Source organism: Lynx canadensis, chromosome A3 (assembly GCF_007474595.2).
Source record: "Lynx canadensis isolate LIC74 chromosome A3, mLynCan4.pri.v2, whole genome shotgun sequence".
NCBI classification, from domain to species: domain Eukaryota; kingdom Metazoa; phylum Chordata; class Mammalia; order Carnivora; family Felidae; genus Lynx; species Lynx canadensis.
The window spans coordinates 1,263,411-1,270,191 of NC_044305.1; the positions used below are offsets into that span (position 1 = coordinate 1,263,411).

General features: G+C 62.6%; 1 long non-coding RNA gene across 1 annotated transcript; it reads left to right on the top strand.

The window, feature by feature from the left end:
- Positions 1 to 178: 178 nt before the first annotated feature.
- Positions 179 to 6,347, top strand: LOC116737968. The gene is made up of 3 exons (XR_004343343.1): positions 179 to 473; positions 774 to 831; positions 1,064 to 6,347. It is a non-coding gene; the product is annotated as an uncharacterized LOC116737968 (long non-coding RNA).
- Positions 6,348 to 6,781: the final 434 nt, after the last annotated feature.

Sequence of the window (6,781 nt, forward strand, 5' to 3'; positions counted from 1 at the left end):
CTCCATTCATCCGCGTCCGCGCCCCCGCCCGGCCGCCCGGCGCTGGCCCCACCTACCCGGGCCAATGGCCGCGCCGCGCCCCGGGCCCGCCCCCAGCGGTGGGGAGCGGCGGGGCGGGGCGGGGCGGGGCGTGCCTCTCCGGCCCCCGGGTCTCCGTCGCCCCCGGCCGCTCACCGACCCCTCCCCAACCGCGACAGCCCAGCCTCCGCCGCCGCGGGTCGGAAACCTGGAGCCCAGCGGTGAAGTCCCCGGGCCGGGCGTGACTCAGACCTGAACCCGCGCGTGTGGGACCCGGGCGGTGGTGGAGGAAGTGAAGTTTCCCGCCCAACCCTTCGGAAAGGCCGCCGGGGGCCGAGGGAGTTGGGGGGGTGCCGCTCGGGGGGCTGCCGCTCGGGGGGCTCGCCCCGGCGGCCCATGGTGAGGCCAGCACCCTTGCCCGGCGAATCCAGCGTTCCCTGCCTGCAGCCTTCTCGGTAAAATGACCCTTCCTTAGATGGCAGCCCTTGGGGGGGGGGGGGTGACGGGCACCAGACACATCCCCGTGGAAAGGAGGTTCCGTCTGAATCCCTGCCCCAGCTCTCCTCGGCCTGACCTTGAACACGAGGCTTAATCTCTCCGAGCCTCCGTCGGGGGGGGGGGGGGGATGACAACGGCTCCTCAAAGGTCCCTGAAAACCCTGAGTGGGATGAAAGGGAAGCGCCCTGGGGGTTGCCAAACTCCTAGAGTAACAGCACATCACGACCACAAGACTTTTTGCTTTCTGGTAGCCACAGAATGAATGTATTTTAACAGAAATCTACAAAAGTCAACGGTGTGTGTTTAAATCCTGAGGTAGGTTGGGGTAAGGGAGAAATGACCAAAGCATGACCTTAGGCCGGTGAGGGGGCGCACCCAGAGCTCGGGGTGGTTGGGGGTGGGTGCAACTACCCCGGAGGGAGGGAGGCTGGCCTCTTCCTGTGTGTGCAGGGGGAGGGGAGGAGAGCCGCAGCGGAGCGGGGGTGGTTGCTGGGCCTTACGGTCATGTCCACATTTGCTCGTTATTTATGAAATGCTCTGCCTTCAGAGGGCCGCCCCCAGGGTCCCCGGTTTTGCCTTTGTCCCCACGCCTGCAAGCTGGGGCAAAGTCTCGCTGCTCCGGGAGCATTAGCCTCCGCTGCCCGCACTGCCCTTTAAGAGGAAACCCCAGCACCTGTGCTCCCAGCCGGAGACCGTCTCTCTGAGAGTGTGAGGCAACCTCGCTGTCCTGCCTGTAAGAGGAGGCTGTTCGGAGAAAGTGGGAGCACGGTCTCTGCCAAGATCCCCGCCCGAGGAAAGGACGGTGAGCTGGTCTGCAGAGCCGGCCTCCGTGCGGAGCCTGCTGGGGGCTGACCGGAGATGCCTTTGGGAGATCGTGAGCTCCCCATCCTGGGAGTGTGTGAACAGGGCTGGCCGATGCTGTGAGAGTGGTGCCGTGAACGCACCTCAGATGGCAGAAGCAGCATGGGACTCACTGTTTCCAAGTTCATTTTGGATTCTACGCCTTGAAACTGTTACATACACATGATCTTCCTTTGGACGACTCGTGTATTTCACTGAAAGAGTGAGTTTCCTTTTAAAAAGGCCAATCCGTATCTTTGTCGTAGAGCACGGACGCAGATAAGAGAACACGGAAAGTGGGGTTACGTTCTAGACAGATGCTACTGTCCGCTGAGCGCTCCGGCCACAGACCCTCTTGCCTGAAAAAGGGCTGGTGTCAGACAGGTGTCCAGAAGGGCTGTCGCTGACGAGGGGAGCCCGTCTCCTGGACGTGTGGGATGTGTGGGACGATCGGCAGGTGGGACAAGGAAGGGGAGAGAAGCCGGCTCCCGCTGTGACTCACTGTTGTCCCCGTGCTTGTTCAGGCACTGTCTCCATCACCCGCCCCAGGGAAACACTGTCCCCGAGGCCCCCCGGGGAGCCTGGGCTCCTGGCCCTCCGCGTGGGCCCCACCAAACCCAGGGTCACATTGGACAGTCTCCTCACTGGGGACCCTCCTCCAGGACTCGTCCACAGGTGCAATTTGAAAGGTAAATCAGGAAGGAACGTTTCAGGCACATTAATGCAAAACTCGGGCCTTTGGTTCTCCAATGTTAAGCCGGTGCCTTGGTACCTCGGGAGGCCCCTGGGAGCACCTGTGTGCCCAAGACCACGCCCTATGTGGCCTGCCCAAGGGGGCAGCCAGGTGCCTCCGGGCAGGTGTCACGGGGCCGAAAGTGCTGGCCCACGCTCCGGGCCACTGGTGCCGTGGGACTGGGCGGCGGCCTGCTCTCCAAAAGCCACCCCTGTCCTTCAGCGTGTGGGGGACGGATTAGGAGAGCAGGGACGAGGCCTTCGAGAGGTCACTCACAGAGCACAGCAGCCTTTGAGAATAAGCCAACCTGATAAAGTGCCCTGGAACATTCTGAACTCAGTTCTATTCTGGGTGGGGCGGGGGGTGGCAGGGAGGTTTGTCTGGAGAGGAAGTAATTAGAAGGAAAAGAAAAAAAGTGCCCAAGTTGCACCGGCCCCCCTGTGGTCCCATGGAGGCCGTGCCACCGCCTGTCAGAGCCTCTCTAGGAGACTCACAACAGGCATGTTACATTTTTACGGTCGATCACCACCGTCTGGTGTCACCTCCGGAGGCACCCCAGGAAACCGAGGTGTGTAAGCTCCTGCCGACCGGCACACCCTCTCTCCGTGTTCGCCCGCTGGATTTACGCACATCTCACATCTCCTCGTACGATCAGAAGCAAAGAGAGAGGGAGAAGCATTCCCCGCGTCTCAAGACAAGTTAATGGTCAAACCAGAAGTGCCCCTGACGCTCCACAGGCAGCAGATGGGGCGTCGTGTTCTTTTCAGGAGCCGCTCCTAACTGAACAGGTCACTGCTCAGAGAAGCTGCTGTGACACTTTAGTTTCTGGTGGAGAAAGGAGTCCAGGCTTTCCTGCCCGACTAGACGGCCGTGTGATCTGAGGACGTCACTTGAGGACACCCAGGGCACCAAAGTCCCAGGAAAGTCCGACTCAGCAGAGACGGGGGAAGGCCCCTCTCTCTGCAGCTCCACGGCACAGGTACTCCGGGACCCGCCGAATGGCAGGTGCCAGGCTCCCGCGACCCGCGGGGTCCAGCCCTTGTCGAGACCCAGGGCCTCGGCCGCCCGGCACTTCCCTGGAAGGATCACTTGACTTTCATTGGGATCCACTTGTGCGGTCCTTCTCCGTTCGCTTCCACAGAGGCAAATGTCTGCCAGCGGGAGGGCTTCTGGAACTGCCCAGGCCTGCTCAGGGCCTGCCCTGTCGGACTGGGGTGGAGGTGGGGTCAGAAGGTCTGTTTGGCAGAGACCTCACATTCCAGAATGACCTCATGGTAGGTGAGTTGTTATTTCAGCCTCACCGATCCGCACGCGAGGCCTTGGGGAGTCCAGCCTTCCCGCTCGCTGTCGTGCCCATCCAGGTAACGCGCGTCATTTGTGAATCCTGTTAATTGGCCTGACTAGGAAGACGGTATTGCATCGAGGGTGTTTTTGTGTCGGAAACACTTAAAGCAAACATTCAAATTATCAACAATTATTTGTAGGCCTGCTTGGGCATTTCTTCATGTTTGATTTTGTTGGAAACCTCAGCAAATGGAGTGGGTGGGACCTTTCCCGCCACCGAGGCACTGCCCGGGGCATCTCTGCCTCTACGGCCACAGGAGGGGACGACACAGGATGCAGGGGGCCGGGGCCTCTGCTTCTCCGTGGGGCTGGGTGGTCTGCCCCGTGCCCTTCCGGCCCCAGCCCTCCCTTGTCCAGTGTCCTTGTCCTGTCTCCCGCCCGCCTGGGCCGCAGCTCACACCCCACAGCCCAGGCCGACCTGCCGCCTGCCCTCTCACTCCAGCCAGGACCCTCCTGCACCACAAACACCTCATGGGTCGTCCCGTCTCCGTGCCTTACACTTGCGGTGTTCTTGTTTCTGGAAGTTTCCTTCCTCGCTGACTGTGGACACCTCTATCCCACCCCCTCCAGGTCCTCAAGGACCATGTCTCTCTCCGCACTCCTGGAAGCCAGATCTCCAGGCTCTGTAGGTCTTTGTTCATGGGTGTAGGCCTCACCCTGGTACCTGCCAGGCTGCATGCTCCCTGCAGAACCTTCCAGAAATCTGGCCATCCGGCATCGACACTCAGGCTGCCAGTGAGGCACTGATAGTGTGAGGAAGGGGGGACACATGTTCATGAGACATGATCGCAAGGGGGCTGCCTCAGTTTCCCCAGCTGTGGGAGGCATCCTGGACATCCACAGCCTAGTGCCGGCCCCAGGGTCCCCTCTGCTTGGCATGGCTTCATCATGGTCCCAGAACTGCTACCTGGGCTGACCCCTTCAAGCCCAGTGGTTTTGACCTTCTCAACCTCCATCCAGGACAACATGGCTCCTACCCAGCAGACAAGCTGCAGGGCCTGAGAGCCCCCTTCCCCGGAGTCAGCTACCAGACCTCCCCCCCACCAACCCCTGTCCTGGAAATAAGGGACAAATTCCCAACTGAGAAACAGACCTCCAGGGGCTTCTGGCTTAGTGATGGGACAGCAACAAGGTGGAGACCAGCTGCACGGCAGTTCTCAGTAAGTGCTGGGGGGCTGCTAGGAGGGAGAGGCCACGTCGGGAGGCCTACCGGCCAGTGTGAAACGGCTCTGGAGCGGCTGGGGAGGGCAAAGCTGGCAGGTGCAGCGGGAGAGCCAGGCTGTCCGCAGGCAGCTGACCTCGGGCACCGTGCACTGGCGTCGGGTGGGCCTGGTGCGGGAAGGACAGACGGCTGTAGTCACAGAGGAGGGGCCGAGATTTGCAAGGACACAGGACGCTGAGTCTGGAGCCTGCCGGGCACGAGTCAGGTGGAGCCGTCACTGCAGGCAGGGAGACCGCCCTGAGGGGGTTCCTGGGGCCCAGGGAGACCCTCGTGGGAGGACTGAGACTTTGGGACTTCGCCCGAGGGGGGTATGTCCCTGCAGAGCCTGGCTTGGGGGGCCAAGGGACCGGGCCCTCTCCAGGCTCCCCGGCTGTGAGCAGAGAGCTGCCCGCAGAGGCCCCTGGAAGGACCACTGGGGGGAGGCCAGGAGCGAGCCCTCTGGTCCCCCAGCTTCCTTCTCCGGAGCCCTGGTGGCCACCAGGACCCCGACAGCTTGCCGACCCACGCTGCCCCGGGAGGGGGGGCCGGGGGGCTGGGTGAGCTCGGGTGAGTTCTCCCAACACCCGAGACTGCTCAATGGTGAGATCTTTCCCAAAGTCTCCACGGTTCGGTGGCCTGTGGCCAGCATCCTGCAGGACTGGTGGGCACCTTCCCCATCCCGGGGTTGAAATGCGATTCTCCCGCTCGCCCAGAGGCCTGAATGTTCTCTCAACCTCAGGAACACGGAGACCCAGAGGGGATTTGGAGAGCTGGCTTAATTTCCGGATCCCAGATGGCTCGCCCCGTCACAGGAAGTGGGTGGCTCGGCAAGGCCCCCCGAGGCCCCCTGCCTCCCTCACCCCGCCCCTCCCCTGGTGGTGCCTCCCCCCTCCTGCCTCCAGGCCTGCGGGACCCCTCCCTGCAGTTACACCTGAGGCTTCCCCGAAATGCTTCCTGAAAACCCTCCCACAGACTCCTGGCTGGGCCGGGGGACCCGCGGAGGTCACCTCCGAACCCGGCCCCACATCCTCCCGTGCAGACCCCGCCCCCGCCTCCTAAGACGACCTCAGCGCCCCCTCCTCACTTCTCCCCCCTCGCTGATCACTGCCCCTCCCGGGAACGCATCCCCCCTGCCCGCCAAGGCCTTACACGCCGGCCGTCCTTCTCTGCTCCCTCTGTCCCCTCACTCGTGAGGCAGGCTCGCCGTGGCCCAGGCCCCAAACCTGTGCCCGCAGCCGGTGTCCTCTGAGCTCTGCCTTCCAAGACCCATGGCTGGCCTCCCCCGTGTCCCCCCGGGAGGGGTCCGTGTGGGTCTCTCCGGCTGACCCCCGACCACAGGCATGGCCCAGGGCCTCCTCCTTGGGCCTCGACTGGCTCCCTCCCGGTGTCCTCGTCTTGCCCAGGGACCTGTCCAGACCGTTCGGGTTCTCCAGTCTCCCGTCACCGCTGCTTGCCACTGTCCCTGCCAGCCTCCCTGCCGTCATTCCAGGGGCCGTGCTGGGCTCCAGTGCAGACAGCCCCCTGCACACCTCGGCGGTTCAGCCACCTCGTCCCCACCTTGTTCACGGTCACGTCCGTGCCCCTCCCCAGGGCCCCACCTCCAGGGCTCCCGGAGACCCCAGAGCCCTCGGCCAGGACGTCCCACACCCTCCGTTCGGCCCCGTTTATCCCACCCGGGTCTTGCCTCCCTTCCTCCCTGCCAGGCTTTCTTCTCCCCACCCTCCATGACTCGCGCTCCGTCTCTGCCTCTGCCTCTCTGTCTCTCTCCGTCTCTGCCTCTGCGTCTCTGTCTCTCTCTGTCTCTCTGTCTCCATCTCTGTCTCTCTCTGTCTCTGCCTCTGCATCTCTGTCTCTGCGTCTCTGTCTCTCTCTGTCTCTGCCTCTGCGTCTCTGTCTCTCTCTGTCTCTCTGTCTCCATCTCTGTGTCTCTGCATCTCTCCATCTCTGTCTCTCTGTCTCCATCTCTGTGTCTCTGCATCTCTCCATCTCTGTCTCTGCATCTCTGTCTCTCTCTGTCTCTCTGTCTCCATCTCTGTGTCTCTGCATCTCTCCATCTCTGTCTCTCTGTCTCCATCTCTGTCTCTGTCTCTGCATCTCTGTCTCTGCGTCTCTGTCTCTCTCTGTCTCTCTGTCTCCATCTCTGTCTC